Raw genomic sequence first — 18158 nt, forward strand, 5'->3', positions numbered from 1 at the left:
GAAGAAAAAATATTTTGGGTCATATGTATGTGCAGCCTGAGGCTTCTTCGTCTTCATTTCGTTAGGGCTAATTTGTTCAGCCTCACGATATCGACAATAATTTATCTACAAACTTAAAATTTGGCGAATTGTGTACTGATTAAATGCGTTATTAAGAGATTCAGTTGCTCGCAATCGCGAGTTCAGCGTTATTCATTACGGTAAAATGGTTTCGCTAACACAAAATCATTTAATGATAAAATTTCAGCTAAATGACATATTTATTGATACTATGCGCATACAAGTCATTACGCCCCCATAAAACACGATGCTTTTCGCCAAACTGTATCAGAAAACATTTCTCTCTCGAAATAAATATTTGGCGACTTGTAGTGCTTTTCATTTGGTCACAACGATTTTTGTTTTCGCACTTTGTATTAATTATATCATTACCAAATAATGTTTCGTAGTTTACATATTCGCTATTTATTTCACATCTTCATTTAGTTCTCTACTTACTTATTCCAGCTGCTCAGAATACATTTTCCCAGCTACAGTATGTTTTTGGATTCTGATTTGGTACCTTGCGCTCCACAATCATGAAATAGGAATAAATATTTTGTTCGTTTAAACAATCTATTTACGTTATTTCTTCTAGTTCAAATTAAAACATCTTTGTTTGTATGTTCCGATCAGCTCTCACTTTGTGTATTAGATTTTACATCTTTCATTTTAAACCTAACCAATTAGTAATTTGTAATAAATTTCACATTTTACAACAAACATTTGGAAGACTACTGTAAGATTACCTGTAAGATTATCGGTGAGATTTACCGTAAAACTTAACGTGTAAGATTACAAGTATCAGTTATTCCTCACTCTATTATATTTACACAAATTTACATAGTTTGAGAAATGTATATATAGATAGATTTACATTCTCTTATTACATTTATAAACTTTCTACAGTAATACTTCAACTTAGGAGTGCTCCAACGTATGAGAAACTTGAGATACGAGCCAGCTTTTAAGCAAGTTTTAGCACTAACATACGAGCCATGTTTGAGATACGAGCATGTGAGTCAGTCGCCATGTATGTCGGAGGTGTTTTATGAGAACAGCATCAGTCTGTATTTTTCAACTGCTCAGGTTATACTTTTGTACCGTGTTTTTTGTGCACAATTTTCAGTGCAGACTTATGTGAATTAAAAGTACTGTGCGTAGACCGAAAGTTTGCCATTAAAATGAAAGATAATGCAAAGAAAAAGCAAATGATAACAATTGATATTAAACCGAAAATTATTGAAAAATATGCGAAATGTGTATGCGTGATTGGGCTAGCTCAGCAATATGACAGAAATACATTCACAATTATCAAACAGAAGGATTATATTCAGGGCATTTAGTTCACAAAAGGACTAACCATAGTTCCTAAACGGCGCAGCGATCTTCACGACCGCTGATGGAGAGACTGCTCAGGCATGGGATAAAAGATACCTAAACAATTGGCCGGTTACAGCGTAACTGCAACGATGCTATGTGAAAAGGCCGGCGCTATCTATCAAAACTATAAAAATAGACATTTGGACAAGTTGGCTAGTGGTCGTGCATTAAACCTTCATGACGACACCTGTGTTCGTCCTAATCGCAACATGTTGAAAGGGCGACAAAGGCAAACATCCTTAGATACCGTAGGTTTATTTTAAAACAGCCGGCTAGTCGTGAAAGCGAAACAAAAGAAAAATTAGCTAACCAGCGCGAAACTTCAAACTATGAACGCCGAAAAAATTTTAATTACGTCAAGTTAAAAATGAAAGTTTGCTTTTAGGTTTGGTTCTAAGTTTGTCTTTTAAGACTTTGATAATATCCAAATTTATCAAAGTTAACTGTAGTAATGAAAGTAAGTAGTAGTAAAGTAATATAGTACTCATATCTCCCTCTCTGGCAAATGCTAGCGTTAGCCGCGATTGTATGTACATGTATTTAATTTTACATTTTAATTAATCACATTTCTTTGCATTAGTTTTTTTATTTGTTGCTTTTTGAAGGCATGTGGTACATTAGGACAATAACCAACATGTTCTTTCTGTTACAATATCTTGTTTTGAGTGATTTATTTGCATTTTTTAGTGTATGAAAACCAATCAATATATATTCAATTGCTCTATATATAAATAACTTGCACCAACAAGCGAGTAAATTGACATACGAGCTTAGTCTCAGAACGCATTAAGCTCGTAAGTTGAAGTATGACTGTATAACTTTTGAAGTTTATAGTATAAGGCTTTAAAGTTTGTTGCATTATCTTTTTTATTTCAACTTGCATTTTTTAAACATAATCCCACGACCAAAGCGAGTGTTTGGGCGCTTAATGATAAATGCATATGCATACACAACTCCCGAAAATTATTCATCAACGCTGTACCCAAACCCTTGTACCAAAATCTCATCAAAAGATTTAACCATTTTTGTGTGGAGTCGTTTATGTATAATAATGATACAAAACACATATAAACCTATTCAAATATGTTACCAAGTCTTTGAAAAGTGTAGGCAATATCCTAAAGCTTACCCACCTGATCGGATAATACATAACTAGACAGATTAATTTGGTCTAAAATCGCCATTATAACCTGACAAGCCCTTTTTAATCAAAATTAAGACCGTCCAACAAAACGCCTGTAAAGCTGTGCGACAGATAGTGGAACCATAAAGCCGTGAGCATTTAACGAGAAAAACATGCACATTTCACCAGTCTATGGCATTGCCCAATTGCCGAAGGTTTTTGTAATTAACGTAATTCCAACTGATGTCCAAAGCAGTGAAAGTAAAGAAAATGATGATGATATTTTTCTAACGATTCTTATAAGATTATTATAATATTTAATTATAAGAATAATTATTCGATTTTATAAAATTATTAAAAGATTTAACTATAAGAATAATCATTCGAATATACAACACCGAAGTATATAGCGATCGATGGTGTGCAATATGTTACAGTTATTATTTTTCTAAAGATTTTGTTGATGATACTACGGCTGCGCCCAATATCGCGGTACTGTCAAGCCGTTTTTAATATCTGCAAAATTAAGTAATGGGCCTACATTTTCTTATAGATATACAGTTATTTCTATGACAACCAACTAAAATCTGTTTAGATTTTTAAATTCAGTATAATTTTTGCATTCAAATACAAAAATCTAGATAAATATCACCACTTCTTGATATTGGTTGCTATGACGTTTTGAGATGTAAACAAAATTGTGCATTGGTTTTCGTTTCTCAAACTTTAACACCAGTTTTCTCAGAACTATGTTTTCGCATTAATGGTAAACATGCATTCAGTTTATGGACCATAAATCTGCTGGAATTAAGCTGCAATCCAATTTTTTTGCAAAATAACTGAGAATGTTTTTCTTCTGCTAGTGTAGATAACTCTAAATCTCACACACCCGACTTAACCATGGTTTCTGTGATCATGACCCATTTCTTCACTTTGGTTACAGATCGCTGTCAAAACCATTCTACATTCAACAACCAACTTTCAAACTGTGTATATTACACAGCAGCTTGCCATTTTACTTCTAATATTGCATTTCTCCTATTGCATTGAAAAGATATAAACATATAATATTTTCCTTTTATTATTGCTGTTTGTTGTACATAATAACACCTAGTACATTACAGCTACCATTGCATCTACCATTGCAGTTCTCCTATTGCACTGTATTGTCATTTGACTGCTAATATTGCATTTCTCAACCAGCAGTACCCTTTCTTTTTTCCAATATCACATTGGTCGTGGGCTGTATGACAGGGGAATTTCTAGTTGGAGTATAACGTCGTGTTTGAAGTTTAAACATTCATTTTTCCGTCACTGTTTTCCTATCCTATTACTTAGTTTCCAATCTTTATTATTAATAGGAATTTTTCATTCGACCATTTTTGGCAGACATTGTTCTAATAAAATTTAGATTACAAAATACTACCATATTCTGTCATATTTTTCATCAATCTGTTAACTACATGTATTCTCAGAAGTTACACATTGTCTAATGCATCCGAAGATAAGAACCTGTTCTGCACAAAATCATTTCCTCATAATATAAAGTTTTAAAGTTACGGTTGTTTAACAAAGTTTGAAATTAATTAATCTATCAATTTATTTAGACTACACAAAACACTTCTCTCATGATGTGTAGTTTTGAAGTTAGAATGGCAAATGCTGTTATATATGTTAAATACATATCAAATTTTCTGTCCAAAGACTTTTTATTACCCGGGCAACGCTGGGTAGCACATCTAGTTCAACTATATAACTAAATATTGGTTAAGAGTTTTATTATGAGAATCACAAAATTTTGGTACCTCCTATTAATATTTGATTGAAAATATACTGTAACGTGTAATTTTACAACAAAGGTCTTTATTTTCATAGTCTCCACATTGTATTCTATCATAAACTGTACAATGTAAGGAATATTAACTTCAAAATTAAATTTAAATAAACCTTTTGTTGGTCAATGAGGTCATGATGGCAGTAAATCCGGAAGTATTCAGTTTTATCGTTGTTGTTCTCTGTGTAGAGATGAAATATAAATTCCAAAATGTTCTCAAAAAAATTGAAACAACTTTTGGGTAACAGTGCATCTTAGGTCGGTACAACGCGCATACAACGCATGCACAACGCACATACAACGTACTTGCAACGCACAAACATTGTGGATACAACGTGCATACACTATCATCACAACACACATACAACGGTCAATAGAAAATAAATAGATTACTTTTTGAATACTATAAAACGTTAATAACTATAAAATAAACATCAAAAACACCCATTAATGTCGCATATGACTATAAAGTATTATATCATTTCTAAATTATGTTTTATTCTCACACAAAATTGAATAGTATTTTACAAATATAACATTAAACAAGATTTCAGATTTTCAATAAATAATGTGTTACATTATATTCATTGTTTATTTGATTTGAAATTACCATTTACATCTACTATCTGAATAGTAATTATTATATTAATCATAAAATATGAAATAATATTATTAATTGTAGTTATATTACTAATATATTATATAAATAGTATGACACCACATTAAAATAACACTTAGACTCATATTACAACTGCTTTTAAATATTTGTTGTTCATATTCTATAAAAGATTTATTAAAAGTGTTTCAGATTTAGTTATCAACAATTTAATCAGTCGCAAAAAGAGTTACTAATTTTTATTAAGTGGAAATGGTAAAAATTTTTTTTTAAATATATTTCATTAAATATACAAAGCTTTATTGATTGGATCATTTGTATATTGATGCAATTTATTTTCATTAAATATTTAGTAATTTAATAATGAATATGGTGTTAATTTCTATGCATCAACTAAACAATAATGTTTACTTAGATCGGTTCAGGAATGAAATACATAGCTATGCAGGCTACCTGGTTTAATATTCTACTGGTGCAACTAACATATGCCATTTCAAATGGGCTTTTAAAGGTTGACTTGCAACAAAATTCACATTACAGTTATTTGGTATCAAAAGATTCACCATGTCTCACACTGCTGTGTTGTAGGTGCAAAATATGTGGAAATGTGATTACAAGCTCTTACAAGCTAAACACCAACGGTTAATCGCCGCCATCACGAAAATGGCGTAGTTTGGAATCCCTTTATTTCGATGATGCACTCAACTCCGCCTGATTACTTGTTTTGACATGTGATGTTATCATGTGAAATGAAAGGCCAATAAAAGGCTCAATATAAAATGTTTCGTAGCAATAGTTTATGAAAAACACTTCGAGTTTTATCGGAAAGCCCTTATCAAATATAGATGCTCGCTACTTTATCGTTTTACTTCAGCCTGGTCTAATCATCTAGTCATAATCTGATCATGTGACCCATACTTCCTGCCAAATAGCGCGAACAGTTTCTGCAGCATTTTTCGACTATCAACAGACTTGTCATGTTTATCAGAGGATGATGTGAACTCCTTCGAGCTGACATTAAAGAATTAAATCAACTTTTATGGTAGGTTTTGAGATATCAGTGCTCAAATTGACAGCATAACAATGATGATGAAACAGACACGTGAGGACAATAGACGTGGTTATATTGAATGCGTGAAGTATATTTGTGAAAATATTTCGACGAATGAGATTGCATGGAGGTGTAAACAGAAGCCATCGTGTTCAACTATGTCCCACTTAGGCCGTTTTGGAAAAGGATTCCAACCAAGGGCAAATTCGAGATGGCTGCGATTAACTGTTCGTTTTTAGCTTTTAAAGATGTGGTTGCATCAAAAAGGTCGATTCAATAAAATTAAGACACATAAAAGGCTAAAACATCAGCTACAATTTGATGCCATTTTTGTCTTTGTAGACCATCCCTGTCCAGAGATATATGCGTTTGAATGAGGCCCTCTTTTGAAAAGCTCACGTTCCAGCGGGTGCTTCTTTCATGCCGTCACTAGCAATACATCTGAAAAGAAACCACGATCGATAAATAGAAGGTCGCTTCATTAGCCAATCATCAGCGCGAAATTTTTATATCGGTGGTAATAAATGTTATCACTCGTAAAACGCGTTGTCTGTGATCTCAAATTTAGGGAGTTTCCTCTATTATTAAATCGCATGGACATCGATATTTACTAAATTAATTAACATCGTTACTTTAATGAATTACTCGATCGACACGTTTTATTGGCGAACAACAATTGTAAAAATTGCTGTGAAGTTACTGCGAAGGTGACTCCGAGTTTTCTGGGCATCAGGTGGTTAAAGTGCTACGGAGGAAGATCGGAGAATGGAGGTAAAATTATCTCTTACTTTGAGTCTCCTATAAATATACTGTTGAGTTTACATTCAAATTATATTTCCCTGTTTGAGGCTAAAATGTAATTTCCTGCGCGTGCGAGATACGTATGTACAGTGAGTTCTTGACGGCTTCTTTTTAATCCATAGCATCTAGCAATACAATGGCTTAGATTGATGAATATACTAAAGGTGATATTTTTAGTCCTCATTAATACATGTACTAATTCATAAAATTACAACTTTTTGCTATCACTAATCATCGTTTTATAATTTTTTATCGGTTCACCTAGCTACATTTGCTTCCAATTTTCTGTGGCAATTTTATCTAGTAAACTAGATTTATGATTTGACTTTAGATGTTCGCTTCTCACTTGTAGAAAGTGAAGAAAATCGATTGATCAATGCCAATCTTTAACTTCCAGAACCAAAGCTTCGAATCGTTGGCTTGGCGTACTTATGCCTTTGTTAAACATTTATTCGTTTTTAAAATTAAACTCACAATCTATCTAACTCCCAATTTGAAAGCTTTCAGTAGATACGCGTTAAAATGACATATCTATGAATGACATATATTTATTGCATTTGTTTTACTGATTACAGGATGTTTATGTGGTCCCACCCGCAGAAGCAGCTTTGTCAGTGTGGAAACTGCCATAAATGGGAAAGAGAGACTTGAATGTGTGCTGCATAAACCATGATGTTTTGTTTGAGTTTGCTGCAGTAGATGAATTTGTCTTATTGTATCAGCTAAAACTATGTGAGTGGCCACGACTTGATGAATAATTTTAATAAAAGCTTTATGCCGAGATGAAATTTTTTTTGCTTATAAAAATTATATAATAAAATAATATTGTTGAAGATAATGCAAAACATGATTTGCAGAATATTGTAGCGAATTGGATATGGTATATGGATGTCCGCAGAACTGGCGAATGTGAGTTCAAATCCAGTTTGCAGCAGATTTCTCATCCTTGAAACTCTATCCCTATGTATATTCTTTTAAAAGACGCAGCTTGTTTATTTTACTTACGATAGTAAGAAACTAGTTTTCGATGTGGGCAATGATATACAGCCCTACACCCAGGATAGGCGACGGGCATAATGTGGGCGGGGCTTTTGGGAGGCTATATCGTTAGTGTGGGTAGCGATGAAACTGTGCCGATACAAAGACCTTATTCTACATAGTTTGCTTGACAGAATTACCGGTAGAATTGGTAGTCGGTGCTCAAATGTTTACACAGCATTTGGAGAAAGTAAGACAAATTTTCAATTTTCGTTATTTGAGGCCTTTGAAACATTCATAATAATGTATCTGTAGCTGGATTTAAAATTTTATTCTAGCCAACACGAGCAAATACAAAATAAAGTATATGCCAATAGAGAGCGTAGGACTAGACTTCTATCGCAAATACCCGATGTGAATACGAGATATATTGACAGATATATCATGCGTGATATCATTTTGGGCAAGTCTGGGCATGTTTTTTGGCCTGAGCGTTTTCACAGCGATCAGATTTTTTTGATTTTAATCTTCAAATATCTTGGCAATGAGATCACCTAACACAACAAACAACACGTCAACTGATAGAGAAAAAATGCTTTCTTTTAAGATCAACTCAAATTTGACGCAACCACATCTTTAAGAGTTTGTTATCACATTTTCACATATTTTGCACCTACAACACAGCAGAGTAAGACGTGGTGAATCTTTCGATACCAAACAACTGAAATGTGGGTTTTGTTGCAAGTCAACCTTTAAGACAAATGCAACCTGAATTGAAAGAAGGCAAAAGTTACGAAAAGCTCCGTAAAGAATAGGAAGAATAAGTCAAATGCAACAGTCAGTGGTGTGGTAATTATTATTACAATATGACTGAGGAAAAGAGACAAGCTAAGAGAGATGAAGTATTCAAAACACCAAAACAGTGTACTATATTCCTACAAGGCAGTAAGCATAGGGTGCCACCTACAACTCGATGCTGTGCTATCGAGTTGATTATTGTCTTATGACTATCATGCCACCCATTTGTCGCATGCATTTGCATCCCAATGAGACGTCACAAAATTGTCAATATATCATGAACCAATAAACTGATTAAAATTTTTTTGAAGCTTTAGACAAATAAGATGTTGTATTATGACATACTTGAATATGTTTGAAAAACTTTGAAAAATTCACCAAATTTACGTAAGATTCTCATAACAAACAATCTTGCACATATTTAACTTGAATTCGGTCCTGAAATGGGTCCTAAAAGAACATGGGTCCTAAAATTGATAACGATGCTCAAGAAAGAAGAAAACGATTTAATTGCAATAAAATTTTTATTGCAGATCATAACCACTAAATACACTAAAGTTACGGTGGGTAACTATAGTTACGGTAGATAACTATAGTTACAGTAGATAACTATTATAGTTATGGTAGGTAATTATAGTTACGGTAGGTAACTATTACAGCTACGGTAGGTAACTATTACAGCTACGGTAGGTAACTATAGTTATGGGAGGTAACTATAGTTATGGTAGGTAACTACATGTACATGTAGTCACATAGTACACGGTATACATGTAGTACACAGTACGGAGTTTACATGTACACTATAGTTACTAAGGTTAATATGCTACTTTGTTTTTAATATTTAATATATACAGTATGTATATAAAAGTTTGATGTTTGTTACCAAGGGATGCTTGCATTAGATAATTACTATGGGTTTCTATACCCTTCTATATGACACTTCCGCCGTATGATGCCAACATCAGAACGAATTAATGACGTATGGCCGAGGCCGACTGTATATATATAAAGTATATATATGAATATACATAATAAATATTAAATAATATATATATGTTATATATAATAACTTATAATGTGATTTTCCTCAAAGGAACCCCAAAGACCCTTAGCTATAGTTGTGACTGACAAATTTCTAGCTGCAGTAAACTAATAACACTACTTACCATAGTGTTATACTACGAAACTTAAGAGTATCGCTCTAAACTGTTAAACTACAAATGCTAGAAGTGAAACTTTAAAAGTTAAAAAAATAGATAAATACTGTATAATTATGTCACTTTACCGATTCTTGATATTTTTTCCAAATGTGAGATTAGTACTTTTTAACTAACTCAAACTGGCAACTAAAAGATAAGCACATAGGGCAAAGGTAGCAATATCTTAGAAAATGGTTGTAAAGAGCTATGGTTTCCATCATGGAAACTATTTCCAGCACCAAGTTAAAAAATACTTTGTTTTGTAATAACTATTTTAACTATTGCCAAACTGTTTTCTCCTTTCTGCATCAAGTTGAAAGACTGCTTAAAAAGACTGCTTAACATTGCTTATAACTTATAACAGCTACACTAAAGCCTTACCATTAAGACTGCTTTTGTTTTACCTTGTAAAATTATCTGAACATAATAAACTTTTCACTAGTTTGTGCAACGATTGGTGTGAAGCCAGCTGGTGTGGGTCATAGCTTTAGAACCTACACAGTACAGGAAATAGTTGCAAATATCATTAACACTACATGACACGAACAGATATTAATAGCTTTAGTTTTTTAAACATCAATTCTCAACCTATGCAAATGGTAGCAGCTAAAAAAACATCTTATGCTTCAGTAGTGTGCTACAGAGTATCCTAATTGTAAAGGCTATTGTCTTTAACATATTTGGGGCCAAAGAAATCCGTGTGTTTATCATGAAACCACAGGAAAGGTCAAATGATACGTACTTAAAAAACAACATAAGAATATATAGACTAAAGCCTATTTTGCATATTGCTTACTGTTTTTCTAATTAAAAGTAGCAATTAAATTTGAATTTTTTTTTATGAAGACACAAATGGTGTAGAATTTACCAAGTGTAACCGAGAAAAACCTCAGTCTCAGATTTTGATGATTTTTCAATATGTTGTTGCCCATGTTGAAAAACGCTTAAATCCCAAATTTTGATCTTTTAGGGTCATCGGTTCAGGTGCTATGAGGATTTGAACTTTGACCAATTGTCGCCCGAGTTTGAGGGCATAGCACATCTAGCTGACGTTAGACTCACAAATTCAAGAATATACAAGTTAGAGGTCCAGATTTTTTTGTGTCCACACGCAATTTCAATATTTACACAAACAAATCGGCTTGAAATTTTTCGGATGAATAATGTGATAGATAACTCTGACCAAAAGTGACCGAAAATGCTATTTTAGCAACTATTCAAAAGCAATTATCACCCCTAACATTTAACTTGTCATGGTTTTTGTTAATATTTCTTAATTTCTCCAGGCCTCAGCTATCCAAAACTAGTCTCATCTTTTCTGTAGATGCATCGGGTCAGCGTCTAGAAGCCATACAATATGAACGTCTTTGTCGAAATACTGCAAAAGTAGAGGTCAAGGTCAACTTGTGGTCTCAACAAAGTCACACATTTTTCTTATGTTTTACACCATTTAACATATGCAGATTTTATTAAAACCATCAAAAGTTTGTGTTTCACACTGTAAAGTGCTTAAAATCGAGTTCCAAATGCCCTTCAAACACCTTTGTAAATCGCCTTAATTAAATGAGATTATCTCCCCTTGTCAAGATTTAACTTGGCTGATTATTATGCTATCAAGTTCAAATTTGCTGTGTGTTTGTGGTTTGTGATTGTGATAGTAATGAGCCTTAAAATATTTTCTCAACTTACATTCCTCAATGTTATCCATTGTTGCAGCTTCAAATGCATATGTTTTGCTCGAGTTGGTGGTAGATGGCGGCGCCACGGCTAATAGAACATGCTCTTGTGGTACCCAGCAGATGTCATCTTGCTTTGGCCATGTGAAATTGTTTGTTGAGCCTTTGTGCATGAATCTCACATTAACATCATTGTTCTCTTGATCAAAGCCAATTGCCATTCTCATATGCCACTGACCATCATATATGCAGGCCAGATATTGTCCAGGTTGAGGTGTTAAGGTATTGCTGGTAACATGTGAGTCATCAGTCTTCCCAACTTTGTATCCTTGTAATATACATTTTTTATCAACCAGTGGTGAAAGTTTGCAAACTTCAATGGCTGTTCAACTGAATGGCTTGAACCAGTGCTGGTCCCGACAACCAATGACTTGTTGTGCTGCTCTGAACCTTGGTTCCAAAATCGCTGCTTGTTCTGCGACTTCTTCATTGGGTACATAAAACACCTCCACCCCAGCAATGTTTTACCTAGCATACTTGTACAGTTGATCAGCACTGAGCAGTCTTTCTTTCCTTGACTTAACTAGCTGCTTGGAGTGACGGGTGGCCAGTCTCTTGACTACCCCGCCAATCCCATCGCACAGACCTTTTCCATGTGAAGTGGCAAAGAAGCTCTAAGATGCTGTAAGATTGAAATCAAGCTCATGGTGACATAAGTTGGCAAAGTTCTTGTAATTCTAGTATTGGGCACCAGATCCATCACTGAGATCCATCACATACATACATTCCAGAGAACGCTCATCAGATTCATCAAAGAAAATCTACCTCAAGTGACTCATGTGAATTATTTCAGTGATGGATCTGGTGCCCAATACTAGAATTACAAGAACTTTGTCAACTTATGTCACCATGAGCTTGATTTCAATCTTACAGCATCTTGGAGACTCTTTGCCACCTCACATGGAAAAGGTCTGCGCGATGGGATTGGCGGGGTAGTCAAGAGACTGGCCACCCGTCACTCCAAGCAGCTAGTTAAGTCAGGGAAAGAAAGACTACTCAGTGCTGATCAACTGTACAAGTATGCTAGGTAAAACATTGCTGGGGTGGAGGTGTTTTATGTACCCAATGAAGAAGTCGCAGAACAAGCAGCGATTTTGGAGCCAAGGTTCAGAGCAGCATGAGTCATTGGTTGTCGAGACCAGCACTGGTTCAAGCCATTCAGTAGAACAGCCATTGAAGTTTGCAGACTTTCACCACTGGTTGATGAAAAATGTATGCTACAAGGATACAAAGTTGGGAAGACTGATGACTCACATGTTGCCAGCAATACCTTAACACCTCAACCTGGACAATATCAGGCCTGTATATATGATGGTCAGTGGTATATGGGGATGGCAATTGGCTTTGATCAAGAGAACAATGATGTTATTGTGAGATTCATGCACAAAGGCTCAACAAACAATTTCACATGGCCAAAGCAAGATGACATCTGCTGGGTACCACAAGAGCATGTTCTATTAGCCGTGGCGCCGCCATCTACCACCAACTCGAGCAAAACATATGCATTTGAAGCTGCAACAATGGATAACATTGAGGGATGTAAGTTGAGAAAATATTTTAAGGCTCATTACTATCACAATCACAAACCACAAACACACAGCAAATTTGAACTTGATAGCATAATAATCAGCCAAGTTAAATCTTGACAAGGGGAGATAATCTCATTTAATTAAGGTGATTTACAAAGGTGTTTGGAGGGCATTTGGAACTTGATTTTAAGCACTTTACAGTGTGAAACACAAACTTTTGATGGTTTTAATAAAATCTGCATATGTTAAATGGTGTAAAACATAAGAAAAATGTGTGACTTTGTTGAGACCACAAGTTGACCTTGACCTCTACTTTTGCAGTATTTCAACAAAGACGTTCATCTTGTATGGCTTCTAGACGCTGACTCGATGCATCTACAGAAAAGATGAGACTAGTTTTGGATAGCTGAGGCCTGGAGGAATTCAGAAACATTAACAAAAACAATAACAAATTATATGTTAGAGGTGATAATTGCTTTTGAATAGTCGTTAAAATAACATTTTCGGTCACATTTGGTCGGAGTTATCTATCACATTATTCATCTGAAAAATTTCAAACTGATTTGTTTGTGGAAATATTGAAATTGCGTGTGGACACAAAAAAATCTGGACCTCTAACTTGTATATTCTTGAATTTATATGGGTTTAAAGTCAGCTAGATGTGCTATGCCCTCAAACTCGGGCGACAAATGGTCAAAGTTCAAATCCTCATAGCACATGAACCGATGACACTAGAAGATCAAAATTTGGAATTTAAGCGTTTTTCAACATGGGCAACAACATATTGAAAAATCATCAAAATCTGAGACTGAGGTTTTTTCAGTTACACTTGGTAAATTCTATGCCAAATGTGAGATTGTAATTTTCGAAAAATTACACCATAAAAATGAATGTATGCATCCTGAAAAGCAGGATGGTACATTTGCTACATTTTTTGAGCATTAATGATGTGAGTCACATTTGCAAGTGTTAATTTGACTGATTGTTTCGAATTCCGTATTTTAATTCCTTAGAATCAAGCATAGTGTATAAGATTTAAGTAGTCAGTTTTCTTTAGGTTCATATCAATGAAAAATGCTACTGTTCTGCAAAACCACAAAGTGGTTTAGTTATGTACAAGTAGTAAGACTCACACGATGTATTTACTAATATAGCATTACGTAAAAAACAAACCTTTTTAATAACTTGGACAGTAACAATTCCTTAGAAGCTTAGCACAACACAATTTGAACAGTCTAATATTGGTTGACCGGTCAAAAGTTGGTCATACATATTGCGATATTGTTTTGTAATGAAACGCGTTGAAGATAAGACTTGTTTTTGAAATGAGCAACTGAATATGCAATGGTTGAATTTTAAAACCTTTTTTCGTGATTTCTATGACAGACAAAGGCAACTTCAACTTAGAAAAGAATTATTGATGTCAGCATGTTATTTGTGAAGTAGCACAAGTTATGAAAAGCTATTGTAACGTATGTTATTGTATAATGTGTAATTATTTGAATTACTTGGGACTTTTAAAGTTAGCTAGAGCCTCGTCAGAATTGATGCTTGGCAGTCGACACGTATCCAGTCTTTGTTTCCAAGTTTGCTCGGTATTGAAATAAATCCGAATCATCATAAGAAGTTTTCTCACTAAGCTCTTCAATATGAGGCAAAAAGCGTGAGAACTTATTTATTAATATGTCATAACATTTTTTTTATACATATTCATGTATAAAAAACCTATACCAATTGTTCTATAACAAAAATACAAAAGCCACTAGTACATACATTATTCACTGCAACATACGACCTCCCCTCGGATATCCTTTATAGTACGAGGCCAAAATGAATTAAAAAGTGAGTTTGTTTTAATTGTTGGTACAAAAAAACCCAAAATGTATCATATGAGTGTTTTGGTGCATTATTGTATGTATATCGTATAAGCTCCCTAGATTTTACTCTAAAAAGAAAGACATTATTTGTTCCCTTCTCCCTGTTAATGAAACAATGTCTTTGAAAAACTAACCTGACCTTTCAATCTGAATATGAAGTGAAGTGCCTTGTTTTACATTTTTTCCAATTTATTTATAGCTCCCTTTAGGTATGGATCCCAAACTTGGCATCCATATTCTAGACCAGGTCTTATCAAACTCTCATAGGCAACCTTTCTTCCTTTCTTGTTTTTGTGTCTGCAGTTTTAACACTCTGCGCCACACGCCTGATAGTCTAGAAGCTTTGGCCACTATGTTGTTTATGTTTCTATCCTATTTAAGCTTACAACTAAGTTCAATGCCTAGATATTAGAGTTGCCCCGATTTTAATATCGGAATCGGTATCGGTGCCGATATGGGTGTTAAGTATCCGAATCGGTATCGGCCGATCTTTGCTTAAAAATCGGAAACTTCAGATACTTTTTACATATCAACTGTTTTGCAGAAAACCGTATTTTAGCCTGCTACACTAATAAAAAATCATCAGCTGCAAGTTCCTTACTTTTACCCAAGGAATTCCGGGCCTGTCACACAATCTATTTCAAGTCTATAGCCTAACAAATATCCACACAGCTGAGAAATCTTTTGGCTTTAGTTAGGACGTAATCACAAAGTGCGGTATTTCCCAATTACAGAGATATGATTTATTGCAGCCAATCACGAACAAAAGAACAATGATGAGAAACAAGAATGCGGTGTAATGTTTCTATTTACTAGCATTACGAAAGTAATTTGAGCAGTCGATGCATAAAGTTATCTATCTCTCTCTTGATCCTGACGATATGTTGTATCGTTTGTATCGCATAAAATAGCCTCAGTGGCTTATCGGTATTTAGCCTGTCCTCCATCATCTGTGGCAAGTGAGTCCTTCAGTACGACTGGCTACATCGATAGTGATAAAAGCTAAAGACATCTCACTGAGATAATTGAATCACTAACGTTAATTAAACGGAACATCTATTTGCTCTAAATATGTAAAGGCGCAGCAGTTCATTCAGCAGTAGAAGAGACTTAATTATCACAGATAAAGCTGTACCACTAACAGTAATTACCATTATTAATAACAGATTTAAAGAAACACGGACTGTTTTGTTATTAGATGCACATTATGGCAGTATGTGAATGTATATATGTGTATATCTTTTTTCCATTAATACAAACAAATAAATACATTAATATTTATATTTTCTTTGCATTATATTTATATTTGCATAATAAAATTAACAATTAACTATGCAACGCGCTGATAAGATCTGAATCGGTATCTGAATCGGATTATTTTTCAATAAGAATCGGTATATCGAATCGGTATCTGAATTGGCTGGTGAAATTAGAACCGGGGAATCTCTACTAGATATGGATGTGAATTTACATTTTAAGCCTTACATTATGTAAGTAAAATTCCTGTTGAGAATTTGTTTCTCCCACAGAAAGCACTGAACATCTTGAGGAATTGAAAGACAACTGCCAATCACAGGCCCAAGATTACAGTTCATTGAGGTCATTTTGTGAAGCTAATGAATTTGCTCTAGTATTGTACAGCAAAGCGTCATTCGGGAACACTCGGCATTCGGAGGTAATTTGCGAAGGCAGGTCATTGATATATAACAAAAAGAGAAGTGGACCAAAGACTGAACCTTGAGGCACACCAGATTAAATATCACACCAAGAAGAACCTTCTCGATCGATCACGACTACCTGCATGTGATTTGTGAGAAAGTTCTCGACCTAGTGGACAATCTGTGAATTTATGCCTAGTTTATATAATTTAAATATCATCTTCCTATGATTGACAGAGTCGAACGCTTTAGAAAAATTTAAAATTATGACATCAGTTACTAGGTTTTGTTCCCGATTTAAAGCCAAATCATTAAATTTATGTACTAAGTTTTGCACAATCGATCACTTCGAAAACCATGCTGAGAGTCAACCAGTATGTTTTAGAGTCAAGATGTAAGTGAACATGCTTCGCAATGATATGCTCTAGCATTTTGCATGTAATACATGTAAGGGATACAGTCCTGTAATTAATTGGTAAATGTCTATTTCCCTTTTCATAGATCGGTTTTACATGGGCTATCTTCTACACTTTAAGCAAGATCTCAAAAGAAAGGGAGTATTTAAAGATTTATGTTAGGCTATTAGCGATGATATGCGCAAGTCTTCAGGACAATCCCTGCAAAGTTGTCTGGACCAAACGACTTAGAAGGATTGGTACCTAACAGTAATGCAATTACTCCTTCAGTCTGTACAATAATGTTATTTTCATCAGCCTGAAATGAGTCAAAGTCATTTGGTGGCCCAGCATTATCATCAATAACAAGGACAAACGTAAAAAAGTATTAAACATGTTAGCTTTTGCAGTTGAAAGCTTTGCTGTGGCGCCATTAGATGTTAGGTCAGGTATAATATTACAACCACTTTCTCTGTTTTGTCTTATGTATTTATAAAATAATGTGCTGTCTCCCGATAACAAAGGCTTATGAAGTCTTTTAGAAAGGTATGACCTTTTTTGCTTGATTAATTACTCGTTTATTCTGCTTTTTTACCGTGTTATATCTTTTTGCATTGTAATAAGTTGGATAATTTATCATTTTTGTGTACAAATTCCTTTGCTTTTTCAAAGCCTTTCGAATTTTATTTGTAAACCAACCTGGCTGGCAGCTAGCTGCTCGTATTTTGGTTGAAACACACTTATCTGTTATGTAATGTCCAGTTGTGCATGCGCACCACGGACATCGGCATTGTGCTTATGCTAGCGATCAATAAACGACAAGGCTCTGTACTTGTTACCTCTATCATCACCAAAATCTTGCATTATATATTACAAAGTATGACATGGCATCGTAGGCAGGATCATAGATATATTGTAAACGAAATATCACCAAATAGAAGAGAAAAATCGCACTGACTCTACTTATAAGGTAAATTGATGTACTAAGAAAAAATGGCAATGGCCGGAATACATCCTCCCAAAGGAATGGACTTTGCTAATGCTAGAAGTACATGGAGAGCTTGGAAACAACGCTTTGAAAGATATAGAATAGCTAATGGATTGACTGAAAAGAGTGCAGATCAGCAAGTCAATATTCTGG

The 18158-nt window shown here is 34.4% G+C and overlaps 1 protein-coding gene across 1 annotated transcript in view; it reads right to left on the bottom strand.

Annotated features, from left to right (window-relative positions):
- Positions 1 to 18158, bottom strand: part of LOC137403725 (peptidyl-prolyl cis-trans isomerase sig-7-like) — a 52196-nt gene that overhangs the window by 30197 nt on the left and 3841 nt on the right. The gene's annotated exons all lie outside the window — the stretch shown is intronic.

The sequence above is a fragment of the Watersipora subatra genome, chromosome 9 (assembly GCF_963576615.1).
Source record: "Watersipora subatra chromosome 9, tzWatSuba1.1, whole genome shotgun sequence".
Classification (NCBI taxonomy): Eukaryota; Metazoa; Bryozoa; class Gymnolaemata; order Cheilostomatida; family Watersiporidae; genus Watersipora; species Watersipora subatra.